The 14,476-nt window shown below is 36.2% G+C and overlaps 1 protein-coding gene across 2 annotated transcripts in view; it reads right to left on the reverse strand.

Moving 5' to 3' along the window:
- Positions 1 to 14,221, reverse strand: part of INPP4B (inositol polyphosphate-4-phosphatase type II B) — an 830,315-nt gene extending 816,094 nt beyond the window's left edge. For both annotated transcript variants that reach the window (XM_004768441.3, XM_004768440.3), the window contains exon 1: positions 13,982 to 14,221. The gene's annotated coding sequence lies outside the window, so the exon portion shown is untranslated. The remainder of the gene's footprint in view (positions 1 to 13,981) is intronic.
- Between the last annotated feature and the right edge of the window lie 255 nt (positions 14,222 to 14,476).

Here is a 14,476-nt window from a genome sequence, read left to right on the forward strand (position 1 = left end):
TAAATGCACATGCATAAAGGAGCATACATACGTGTGCATGTGTACACTTGTGTATGAGCACACATATGCATGCTGACGTTTCAAAGACCAGATTATTCCTGAGATAGCAAGGGCTTTACTAAAAGATTAAAGTTCTTCTAAAAAGTACCATTTTTAGATCAGTTATTTTATCATACCATTACCAGTCCTTTTCATGTTCTAACACCTTTAACAGCACAGTGATTTTTTCCGAGTAAGCCCCATTCTGCTGATTATTCATTTATCCAAAAAACATTATTGAGGCCTATCATGTGCTATGCATTCTACTAGATATTGGGGCCAAAGAGTCTCCATCCTTGAGAAATTACTAATATAGAGGAAGAAGCCACATAAACGAAACAAAGACACAAAATAAAAATACCAAATGAACAAAAATCAAATAAAGAGAAATTAAAAATAAATAAAAAATGTATTGCATGATGAAGTTGATATAACTGCATAACTATTCTATATGTCCAGACTTTATGTAATGTAATTATGTATGTAATTGTGTTCAGCAAAGGAACCTCCTTGTTTTCATTGATTGACCCTATTGATATGATTGATATGATCAATAAGCATATTTTTAAAATGTGAACTTATAGAATGTATCCATCTTAATAACATATTGTTTTCATATCACTCTATATATTAAGATTTCATTTAAAATTCTACTGTCAAAAGTTTAGAAAATACTATCAGATAACTAATATCTCAATTCCTTGTTCATTAATATAATAATAAAAAGTATTAATCATAATAATAAAAGACCTTGAAGACTTACCATGTTCTGACATGGTATCCTATAGACTCCTTATTATAGTTAATCTTCATAACATTTTTGTAAGTGGGTGTTAATGAACCAGTTTATAGATAAGGAGATTATGGCTTGAAACTCATCAGAGTAGACTCTGAATTGTTTTTGAAAACTTTTCTTGGCTGTGCCCATAGATAATTCCTTAGCCCTTCTCCATTTGACAGGAAAAAATAACTACATATTTGGATGAGAATCTGTACTAGGTTCTCAGTTTTCACAAAATAATGTCAAGTCTATTATTCTATTTTAAGCTGTAAGTAACATATAGTATAGTCAAACCAAAACACTACCAGAAAACATAACATTGAAGTATATGCTACCTTTTACTAAAATTTTATTTTATGTGATAGTACAGGTAAAGTATAATTTGAGTACTATGTAATCCATTTGGGTTTTTTGTTTTTGTTTTCTAGAAGACACAAACTCAAATGCCTGCAAGGGTTGGACAATTAACATATATAGGTGAAGTGGGTCCAGTGTAAGATAACAGAGTAATAGAGACTGTTGCTGTCTGAATAGACATACCTTATCTGAATATTGATTGAGTTAACCCAATATTTTTTTTAAAAAATCCTTTGTCTAAGGCAATTTAAATTTTGTCTAAGACAATTTAATTTTTTTTAAATATACTTGTGTTGTCATTTATTCTAGAAATTCTCGATGGCTACTACACAAAAATGAGGAATTTCATCTATTATACCTATGGAGTCAATTCATTACATTTGCAATTAAAATTTTTCACTAGAGACAGAGAGCACATGCACACATGCAAGAAGCGAGAGAGAGAGGCAGAGGGAGAGGAAGAGAGAGAGAATTTCCAACAGGCTCCACTCTGAGTGCTGAGCTTGATCAGTCAGCTTGATCTCATGAGCATGAGATCATGACCTGAGCCAAAATCAAGAGTCAGATGCTTAACAGACTGAACCACCCAGATGCCCATGTACTTAGAAAATTTTAACTAAAAAAAAAAAAAAAAAAAAAAAAAAAAAAGATTAACTTGGATAAATTCAAATAAGTTTATCTCTCTATTAAAGACACCTGCCACCTGCCCCTATCCAAGATGAATTGAATGTAGATAGGTCCTTGGTTACATTTAGAACTATAATCAAGTCCTAAATGATCATTCTGAGGACCTAATAATAGGAAAATAATTAAATTAATGCTTATCAGTATTTTAACACTATGCTTTTGTAGTATATTTTGTGTCTTTTTTTTTCTATACAATCCCACTTAATTCTCACTACAAATCTATGAGAGAGTTATCATTATCTGTACTTAATAAATGAGAAAACAGGCTCAGGTACCTTACAATGACTTTCCCCCAAATCACTATGGCCTAGATTTGGAAGAACAAAGACCTATACCAGGTCTTTTTAATAAATGCAACAGTCTTTTCAATGCAAAACAGCTGTGTCTAATGCTAAACTACATGGAGTCAGAATCAAAAACATGCATGTGACAGAAAGCTGCTCTTCCTATTTGGATGGATCCAGAGCTCTTCTATATTGGGCCTCTCCTCAGTACCTCACCCAGACTATCTGATGAGAGCCTTATAATATTAAATAATTGCTAGCTTTCTACCCAAAATCACAGGATTTGGATAGAGATTTTAAAATTCCCAAAATATATTTTTCTACCTAGAGCACTTGAGATATTACACTGGATAGTATTCATATTAACAAAATTAATATTTAAGGCATACTACTTTTAGTCAAGTTCCAAAACATATCTTTCACATTATTATTGAACTGCTATAAAAGCTCAGTATCTTTGCACATAGCTTTACTGTAAGGCATCTCAAATCATTTTTGGAAGTATTCAGGGAATAAATTATGAATAAATAAGTATAAATACATAAATAAAAATACTGAGCTTCTGCCATCAAAGGACAACTTGAGTTCAGATTTTATATCATTTTTATTCAGAGAATATTGAAGTAACACTAATCAAAAATTGTCTTTTCTCTCTCCTGAATACAACAGACTACATAAAATCGTATACCCATTACTTCCCTACACTTTTCACCATGTTTGTGGAGATAAGATGACCAACCATGCCATTTGCTCTAGCCTCTCTTCCTTTTAGTCCTGAAATTCCTCAGTCCCAAACAAATGAAAATTTTGGTCATCTTACAATGGAGCACAGGAATAGTTAAACTAAAGTTCTTTGAAGGTGCCTCTTGAACTAAAGCTGTATTTTTCAGTGAATTTTTATCATTTTTTATTATAATTAATGTTTATGTGCTAGAAACAGATTACACTTTCTTTGCTGTATACTGTCTGCACTAGTCTATTTTTTCTTTCACATATTCTTTCTTAGCTTCATATTACCCAAGAGATTTTGACAGGGAAATTTCAACAAGTGGTAGAAAAAGTCTCTTGAGGCTTTGAGAGGATTTTCATCACTGCTAGTGCATTGTTACTTCAAGCATTCAACTAAAAAGGAATATATAAACCTTGGCATGGAAATTAGAAAATCTTAACAGAAGCAAATTATAAGCTCTTCTCTTGTTGTCTTTTGTTGTTGATCTCGAATATTTAGCCTATGAAATGAAAAGTAGATGTTACTAGAACCTGACTTGGTATCCCATCCATGGGTCAGCTCTTGCAATTTTAGGCAGGGAAATGAACACGGTCCTCACCACCTCACCTAATACTTGTAACTCATACATAACTTACATGCACAATTCCACCACACAGAATTGCCCTTGGAAGTGATAAAACTGGAATTGGAAGTATAGATGAGAAGGCCTGAAGACCACACACACCCCTACACACACATACATAATACTTCTCCTACTTATCTGTAATTTCCTGAGACACAATGCCAGCAGAAGTAGGATCCATTAGCCTGAGATAAATAAGTTCTCCCCTTAAAAAAAACCTGGAGGACTCAAGTTAGTAAAAGCAAGACATTATCTTCTGAATGATACCAGTAACAAATTGTTTAACATACCATGATCAGTGGGAAAGAGCTGGAGTATATAGCTACATAGCACTTAAGAAACTCATGAACATATTGTGTGTGTGAAAATACTTCCAGATTTCCATTCTAAAAATCTGCATAACTGGAGTATAGACACGGATGAATAAGTTACAGCTTCTGGCTAGTTATCCAACCCTGCCACACCATTGTAATGGGATAAAATTGATGATCTTAGAGGTAATTATGCTGGATTTGACAACTGGAAACCAAGTATCAAACTGAGAAATGTTTGCTGCCTTGTATGCTATTGATATACAAAGTAATACATATTTTCGGACAATTTTATGACATCTCATTAGTAAGCTGTTGAAGTTGCACAATTATTCATATTGATGTTTTAAATATTTATACTAAAGGTATCTTCTTGAGATAATTTAAGTAACATGATTTAACCTAAATATTTGTTTAAAACAAGGTTGTAATCCAGTAATGGGGAAGAGAAACTTTCAGGCCTCCTGGGTCCCTCCTTCCAGGGACAAAAAGATGCCATTAGGCCAAACATATGACTATGAATGAGCAAAACTAATGTGAGCTCATGGTGCATAGAACAGGCTCTATTATTCCTTGGTCAGTCTGAAGAATGAAACATGAGAAAGGAAAGTACTTTGGCAAAATAACTGATGTCTAGTATAAGCCCTTATATATAGCATGAAAAATTCTCCATATCAAAACTTTACTGAGACACACACCAGGTTCCTGGATAAGAAGACTAGATCTTGTAAACTTGTCAATTCTTCTTAATTTCATTTATATACGCAATGAAAACTACAACTATTTTGGGGACAGCTTATCAAATTATTCTAAAATGAGTCTGGAAGAAATATCAGTGAGATTCTTAAAAGCTACACATAGAAAAAATTCAACAAGAAAAGAGTGTCAATCTTATCAGATATGAAGCAAATAAAAACATTTAAACCCGTGTGATATTAATAAAAGAATTGATGGAAAACTAGACCACGCATACCAAAACCAAAAACCCACTAAGAAGGAGTGTGTATACTTACCTTTACAATAAGACAGTTTATGATATTATGTGATAGAATAACAAATAAATGGGGAATGAATGGATTGATTATTCAGAAACTGCTGCTGGAACATGTTTAACTCTTTTTAGGAGATAAATTAAGTCTTATCTCATACCATACACCATCACAATGTTGGGTGGACTCAAGAGAAAAAGTCATTGAAGAACTGGATGTAAATTCTTTTAGGGGAAGAATAATTCAGGGAAATTTTAATCTGTTCTATGAATGAGAAAGTATTATCTAAGCAAAACAAGCAATAGTGGAAATATGACATTCAACTTCACTAGACACATTTTCAACTTTTATATGTTAAAGAAAATAGTATAGATGACATAAATGACAAAGAAACAGTGCCCCTAATTCATAAAGGATATTGAAAATGATGAAAACCAAGGTTCCAATACACAAACCAGCTGAAGATAGGAATTCATATAAAAAAAGTATAAATGAAAATAAGAATTTCAAAATTTTTCAACCTCGTCTAATCAAACAATCATACAACAAGAAAGTAGCACTTTAAAGCCTAGATTTAAAATAAAATCAGCCACAGGCCAGGACCTAATTATACCACTTCTCAGTTGCCTGACCTTGGATAAGTTACTTAACCTCTCAAAAAATAAGTTTTCTACTTTAAAATGGGACAATAATATTCTTCTCTTACAGTTGTAAGGATTAAATGAGATAGTATAAAGGTCATGAATGATGAATGGCCTGTAAGAGATGTTCAGTAAGTGTTATTGTTGTGATTATTGATGATGATATTGGTGGTGGTGGTGTTAACAATCATCTTCACCTTTCCCAATAACAAGATTTAAAAAAAAAAAATATCCCTCAGCCCTGCTGAGGATGGAGATATGACTCATGTTCTTTCAGGGAGAATGGAAGTAGGTGCAGTTTTTCTGGAGAACAATTTGGAAATATGTGTTAAGAAGTTTTTAAAAAGCTCAAGCCCTTTATCCAGTATACTACTTCTAGAAATCACTCCTAAGATAACAGTGAAAAATATAGAAAAGGAATACTAGAAAATGAGGTCATACAGGAAATGCTCATCACCACGTAGTAACAGCAAAAGACTTTTACAATAAGGTAAAAGTCTAAGTTGAGAGAACGAGAATAAACAAATGATAATGATCTGTAGGCCTAACAGAAAGCAACTAAAAATTGATAGAAAAATTGTTTACAGGCATGGTAAAAGTAATTTTTCTTTTGTATTCATTGTAGTAAACTAGAACAAAGACAAGCACAGTACCTGGCACATACTACCTGGTACATTGCCCAATCAAAGTGTAAACTGAATTGAACAACAAAACTGTAAGTTTGATAATTAGAATACTCATTTTCTCACACACACACACCCCTTGAACATAGGTTAATCTCAACAGGTCAATCTTTTGTAAGACAGTCACAGGAAATCCTAGAAAGAAATATGATGAAATGTTAACAATATTGTCTTCAGGTGATTTTTTTTTCTGACTCTTAAGATTTGTCTCTACTTGCCAAATTTTTTTCAATGGAGATTTATTACATTTATAGTCAAGGAGGAAAATGAGTAGGGGGGAAAAAAAAGGAAATAAAGAATCCCAGAAATCAACTGGAAGCCAACAGGCTCAATTATTCCTCATTACACTATTCCAAGTATGTACCATTCTTCACTCCCACCCGAATATAAAATGAGAAGTGGAAATATGAATAGCATGAATAAATTGGGAGGCAGCCTTAAAACATCCCAGGAAAGAAAACATTATAGTAAATTTCAAAAATAAAGTCAAAATATCATGGGTCTAATATTAAGAAAAGTATACAGGGGCTTTTTCCCCATATAATTCATACATATGAAAACTATAGCGTGACAGATGAACCCTTTCAATATAAATTACTTGTTTTCACTACTATGGAATTATATTTTCTCTTAGACACATAATAGTCTCAAAGATTTACATAGTGGTTACCATCAGTTTTTTGAAATCTGAAAGAATTTTATTTATTTAAAATTCTAACTCTACACAAAATATAATAGGTATATTTTAGAATATCCATGATATTCTCAAAGGGGAGGAGCAACTCTCAGATTCCCATATTCTGAAATACACTCATCAGGGATAATTAGCCCAAGAACGTAAAGTGCCATGTTACCTGGATCACAAAATCACCCAGAGGTATAAACTCTTGGTCACTGGCTAAGCTCATTCACTGAAAGGTCAGTTTCCAGGACTGGGTGATTTAAATTCATTTCAGCAAAACTATAGATTACTATATGTCAAGTACCTGTAAGATTAATGGTAAAATCTTGACTCATGCAAACTGAATTCTTGCATGCCAAGGGTTTGCTCTATGTCTGCCTCTTTAGAAGTAAAATATTATGTAAGGGAACTGTGATGATGAGGTATACAGTCAACATTTTTCTTAATCCAAGAGTCCAATGTAGTCATTGGTTTATCAAGTATGTATAACCACCTAACATGTTTAAGAAACATTGCTACATACTTCTAGCAATTAAAAATATACTTGAGATAGAACCTTAATTGAAATTATTTCCCTAATTATATAAAGTCTTCCATATTTTCCAGAAACAGAGTCAAGAGCGTAATTTACCTGATATCAAGATTTCAGACTTTTTAAGTGAAATAAATATGTAGTGTTTTAACTGCAACAATTATTTTTTAAATTGCCTTTCATACAGCCCCTATTTTTGGTAAATAACTACTTCACAAAGGTGTTTCTTTTGATATAATTTCTAGGATTTGATTTCAAAAACTCGAGGGAGGGGAAAAGCGAGTGGAACTGTGGATGACACAAGAATAGATATGATCTAACAATTGTTAAAGCCAGCTGGAGGTACTTGTGAGTTTGTTGTATTATTCTGCGTTTTATTAGATTTGAAATTTTATGTTGTAAAAATTTTTAAAAGAAACATATTTCTTAATTATGTCAATTTATATTGAATAATGTTTCCCTTGGTCTCCATTCCTACAACAGTCATGTCCAGAAAACATGGTGAAACACCTACCAAACTGATCCTGAGGAAGTTCCAGCCACATGGTCCCATTCTGGAGCACTGATGATGGAATAAATTGATTTACTCTTCCAAGACCCATAATTTAATCATTTAGCCAAAGACAGAGATATATACATCTATATTAACCAAGAAAAATGGTGTAGATAAACTTCAGTTGTCCTAATAACCAGTAAATTGTAGTGATACATAACTAATTCAATTTGGTCATTGTGCTGGCCAGGCCATCACTATAACAGAGGATAGCAAGGGATTTGCTGAAGCATCAGTAAGACAATCTGCACTTTTTTTTTTTTTTTTGCATTGTCCCAACACCAATGAGATAGAGGAAAATAATTAACAATCATAGTATTCAACCCCCTAGGAAAAAATGTTCTTTCTCAGCCTGTGTAGTGAGAGGATTAGGATTAAAATACAGTTAATATGATGTCTATTTTAGAATGGCCATATGGTTTCTTCCCTATCATGTTCACTTAATTTTCCCTTCCTTTTCTCTTACTCCATCATAAGCAGAATTCTGGCATATTTAATTCAATTAATTCCTAACAATCCCTCATGTAAGCAACCCTACATAAAAGCAGAGTATGTTAAATATTACCATCAAATCTTAAAGTCTTACAAACAATAGATCTTCTCAATATAGTGTTAAAGTTTTAGCTGCCAGTTGATTTCAATTTCATTAACACACTCACAATATAAATAAATTCTGTTTTAAAGAAAAGCTTTAATAATGAATATATTGCAATTAAATGACTCAAGGCTACTAAGCATTGCACACTGCCACCTAGTGCTAAATGTCTTTTTAACTCCAAATGCACAATGGATGTCTTCAGGAAAGTGGAAATGCTCTGTTTTGAAGCAAATTTATCCAGAAAGATAGATTGGAAGCATATTTATTTATAATTATTTCAATATAAGAAGACTTTTAAAATAAATGAAATTACACATACCATAAAATCAGCCCTGTCTTATAAATTCATGTAAGAAAGGTCTGATTAGATTAGTAAATATAAAAAAACTACAGGTTTTGTTAATGAAGACATGAAATGTCTGGTTTTTTTAATGTTATTTTTAATACTGTTCACCCAGTATGCAACATATTCTATTATGCATGTGATATATGCTGATGAGCTAGATGGAATATGTGTTTAGCTGGCAAGTTCGACATATGAAGATGTTTGAAAAGGCATCACAGGATGTTAAAAAATCACTAAAGATATTCACAAGCTTTCTTAAGGACATAACTATAATCTCACCTCATCTACAGGTTATAATTTCAATTTCAGATGCCACTGGTTTTTAGTTCTACCTTATTTTCCTAGAGGTGAATAATTTCTTTGTGTTTCAGTTAAGCTAATCACTATAGGTCATCTCGATCTTTTGACTAAAAAAATAAATCCCCATAAAAATGAAATGAGATCATTTGAAAGACTAAAGGAAGGATTGCTATAGATTATTTTACTGTCCTAAGGTAGTATATTTTATTTGCTTCATTGTATTTTGCAATTGTAGTCCCCAGTTTGGTCTACTTAATACACATAACTACCTATTTTAAGAACTTAAGTGAAAAGTGAAAGACTCATATTTCTCTCAATTAAGTTTTTTCATAGTGAAAAATAATCAGAGGGTTTCTTTAAACCATTTTACTTAGCTTTTTCAGAATCACACACCTTTTTGAGAAACATAAAAATCTCAGGTTCTCCTTCTGAAGTACTTTACAAATGAAAGATATATTTAAAACAACATATGGAGGGGCGCCTGGGTGGCTCAGTGGGTTAAGCCGCTGCCTTCGGCTCAGGTCATGATCTCAGGGTCCTGGGATTGAGTCCCACATCGGGCTCTCTGCTCAGCAGGGAGCCTGCTTCCCTCTCTCTCTCTCTGCCTGCCTCTCCATCTACTTGTGATTTCTGTCAAATAAATACATAGAAAATCTTTAAAACAATATATGGAAATTTTTAAGAGTTCTATTTTTAGTTTGATCTCATAAGATCAAACTAGAGATTTCAATGTTGACGTTACTCCAGTAATTTAAAATCAGCATGAGTATTAAGGCTTCCTGTATATCCTATAAACATTTTCCATCCTTGGAAATGTGGACAATACAGAATGTCATTCAGTGACTTCAACATTAGGCCTTTTGCACTGATTCATTTTAATAACCACAAGGTCACATAAAAATAGATGATAGACAAATGGATGAAAAGAAACACAGGAGAAAGAAAGAAGGGAGAAAGTGAGGGAAAGAAAGACAGAAGAATTTTTCCATTAAGGGAAGTGTTACCTCCATCGCCTCAAAATCTTAATTTGGATAATTCTCAAAGGAATCTTTGATCAAAGCCACATGATCTAGAAAACTTCTCAAGATTTCCTTTAATCAGCTTAACCAAGTGACTACTGCCAAGTCTATTTCACTTAGTTCTATTAAGGCTACTTTGAGGCTCTTAGTGCTATTTTGAGGTCTTCACCACATACTCAAGAAACCTAGTTGATATGCCTGCCCAAGGCAGAAGAAAGATTTACTCAAAATATCGCAATTTGAGAAACTCAATTTGGAAAATATGACTTAAGAACACATATTATATTGAAATCCAATTCTTCACACTATGTTGGGATTACATTTATTATGACATCTCAATGTTCAGTAAATTTACAATTGAGTAAAATGTCTTAAGTTGTAACTTCTAGATATTCCCTTGGCCTTATGGTATATGGTCTATAACAAGATAATTCCAGAAAATAAGACAGTGATTACAACTATGCCTGATATAAGGAAAAACACTGCAGTTGCAGATATATACACAACATAAATTATATTATATTATATTAATCATATTACTATAAAATTTCAACAACATTTTTAAAATTCTCCTGTTAATCTACAAGGTAGTAAAAAGGTATAAAGCGAAGGAACTAACAAATCCTGATTCAAATGACAATTATGCCTGAGACTCTGAAGATTCCTTAGAATTTTCTTACAGATCTTAGTGTGTTTTCTAGGTACATACTGCATTTAAAGTTTTGGAAAAGCAAGGTTATGTGTATTTACACACACACACACACACACACACGCACACACACATGCACACACACACAAATGCGATTGTAATATCATTTGGATGCATCTAAAAATAAATATTTAAGCTGAAATTATTTATCTAATAGCCTCATTTCTTAAGCTTGAATATGAACGTATGTATACTTAAGAGTGTGTCCTAAGGTCTATAATCAAGAATTTCTAACTCAACATAAAATAAGTAGTAACAAAATGGCCTATGAAGCAAATTCCCTAAGGCTTTAGAAAGATAAGACATGTTTAAAAATTAGAGAATACAGAAGAGAAAGACATAGTTTTGAAATGAACATTACATTTAACTTGAGATTATTTAAAACAGCACATCTCTATCTATTAGAAACCCCATGGTTATAAAAGGCAAAAACATATTCCACAAAGACTACAAAAATAATGATATTGGTATGTCTAATATTAGACATACTGGAATTGCATACTGAAATAAGAATATGTAATAGATATTCAATAAGCATTTTTTTTAATTCAATTTTATTTTTTCAGTGTTCCAAGACTCATTGATTATGCACCACAGGCAGTGAGCATTTTACTCACTAATTATGATTTTATAATTCTTTTAACTTTGTATTCTCAGATGTCAGATACTTACCCAGAAACAGAAATCTAGTTGGTTGCTAAGAAATATGAGAGCAGTTTGCATTTTTTTTCTGTATCTTTAGGAGAATTGCTCTCTTGGGTTTTACCTCCAAGTAGTAAAAGTTAACTCTGCTACCCATGTAGGGACTTGTATTACTTGTACTAAAAGAAACTTCCATGTCTCAAAAAAGAAACGAATTACTCCCAATTCACACAATTTAAAACAAATATCTGGGTTTTCGTCCAAGCTTAATGACTTTCCATTTCATGCAACTAAAATATAATACATTGTTTTATAAATTTAACTGATGAGTTTGAGTCTTTTCACAAAAAGTTTATGATAAATGAAGTCATTCAGTCAACTGGCACTCCCAAAGTAAAGTTCAAATTCAACATTTTAAAAGTATTCTCTGCCTGTAACTTTGACCATGTGCTTCTTTGAACAACTAGAGGGAGAAGACTATCTCCCTTGGTCTATCTGGGTTTTCTTATGTTTATGGAAAGATCAAAAGCAAAACACGGTTACAAATATGTACATTCTAACTGGTCATTAGTTTATCACAAATAAATATTGATTTGCCTAATCAAAGAGAATATTCATCCAAAATAAGATCCATAATTCAATCAGCACATACGTTTCTTAATGACAGTGAACATTTAGACTCTCTCCACATGTAAATTTCATAACCTTTCAAGGACAATCTTCTAGATCACATTTTAAAGAAAGAGGCTGAAAAAGCATTCCATGGCAGTAACATTTTACATTACTATAAATGTAAGAGGTTTAATTTTTAACACCCACATACTTATCACAAACCAATTAATCATTTACTCTGACTTATTATCAATGTTTTACTGGAACATATTGAAACACAAGATAATGTACTTCTCTGTCTACTAAGTGAGACAAAGCCCACTTGCCCAGTCCCCTTTTTACTCAACTTCTTGCACATTTTCAGCCAGCTGCCCTGTTGGTGATCCCTTGTACCTCATATGCTGCTTTAGCAGTAAGTCAGATTACTACCACGTCTGGTCCAGGACCCATTAAGAAAATTCCTGTTACAAGTAAGGTCTTTGAAATATAGTTTTACATCTATAAAAGGGCTATAGAGTGCCCACCTTGCGGGGAAAACGACGAAATTATCCTCTGTTTTCTGGGCTTTTACTTATTTTATAAACTCACACCTTTATAAACAAGTTCTGTCTCACTGAGGGGAAGGAGATATGCAAAATGTAACACCTGGAGTCATAAAAGGTAATGACCTCAAACAACACATCTCAGAAAGGGGGCGGGGGGGGGGGCTGGTTCCAGAGAAGGAAAAAAAAAAGAGGCAAAGGAGCGAATCTGCACCACTAAAACAGGAGTAATAGAAAACCCTCTCAGGTTTTTCCAGTAAGTTTTGTGCAGCAGCAGCAACAGCAACCCAATCAAGATGCGCACCCTTACCCTCATAAAATCTCCTGTCCCCAAACAGAAAACAGCGGGTCCCTCTTCACTGTGTCCTCAGGGACAGAAACCACCCCCCAAAAGAAAAGAGATTTCAGAGGCACAGGGAGGGGCAAAAACAGGTATGTGTAGATCCAGCATCCTCATCTCCCTCCCAGCTACAAGCCTGAAAGTCCACTCAGGAACCAGCCCTGGCTCCTAGACACCCTTCCGGCCTGGGCCCTCCCCGCCGGAGGTTGCGGAGTCAGCAGCGCAGTTTTCGGACTCCGGACAATGACCGCACCACCACCACCCTCCTTCCCCATGCTCTCACCCCAGGCCCTCGCTTTCTAACCCTATCAGCGAGACCTCATTGGGGTAGGACAAGGGATGCACCTCGGCTAAGAGGAGACGGGCCGGGCTTCTCTGCCGGAATGAGTTGCGGGGCGTAGGATGGGGGTGGTCACGGAGAAGGGCTCCTTAGGAAAACCCAGGACATGGGGCAACTGAAACCTCAGGGCCAGTCACCCTCGCTCCCGCCACCACCCCACCCCTAGCCTTAAAGCCGACTTCTGAGGCCGGTGGCGTCAGCTTGGCGCGGCCGGGATGGGGTTGAGAGAGAACCCCGGGCCACCGTGGCCTCTCTAAAAGGACTGCGCAGGTGGGCGCAGCCCTGGAAGGTCGACGAGGCCGGAGCTCAGAGTTACCCCGGGCCCACAGAGTGTGAGTGCAAGCGAGAGGGTGAACCCACGCGCTCGCCGTGCCGAGGGGCGCTCGGCAGCAGGGCAAGCGCGGTGACAGAGGTACCCCGGCCACCGAGGAGAGACAGCTCATCCTACCCGCCGGCGACAGGGCTGGAGGGGCTACCGAGGCAGGGAGACTGGGAAACTTCATGCAAAACAGACAGCTCCCCCCGCCAGGACGTGTCCCCGCGCTCTCAGACCCGCTCCAACGCCTCTCGAATCACCCACCATCACCCACACCACCCTGCAAAAATCCCCACCGAGCCCTCAGATCCCGGGCGGATAATTACCTCTCCCGGAGGCGGAGTGGGGGGCGGCAGCAGCAGCAGACACTTTTAGCCTGACTTTCCTGCGTTCGCTTGTGAGCGTGTGCGCGCGGAGCAGGAGCTGTAACCTGCTATTTATAGACCCGAGCCTCAGCACCCGGGGCTGAGAACCCGGAGGAAGCGAGCAGGCGGCCGCGGCGGCGACGGCGCAGGGCGCGGGCCGCGGCTCCCTGAGGCTCCCGCGGCTCCCTCAGGCGCCCGGCTCCGGCCGCGCTCGGCGCTCGCTCCCCGCCCTCCCGCCCGCCGCGCCGCGCGCGCCCAGGAGAAGTTGTCACCAGCGCGGCTGCCTCTCCGGCTGCTCACACGCCCCCTGGCACAATTGCTACTTTCTCCCCCCCACCCCCTCCCTCCCTGCTCCTCTTCCTCCTCCTCCGCTTGTTCCGAGCGGTCTCCTCCCAATGTCACCAGCAACCGCCAATAAAGGCGGCAGCAGCAGCGACAGTCTCGCAACTGGCGCAG

This window comes from Mustela putorius, unplaced genomic scaffold, assembly GCF_011764305.1.
Source record: "Mustela putorius furo isolate JIRA1106 unplaced genomic scaffold, ASM1176430v1.1 tig00000083_pilon_pilon_pilon, whole genome shotgun sequence".
NCBI lineage: Eukaryota > Metazoa > Chordata > Mammalia > Carnivora > Mustelidae > Mustela > Mustela putorius.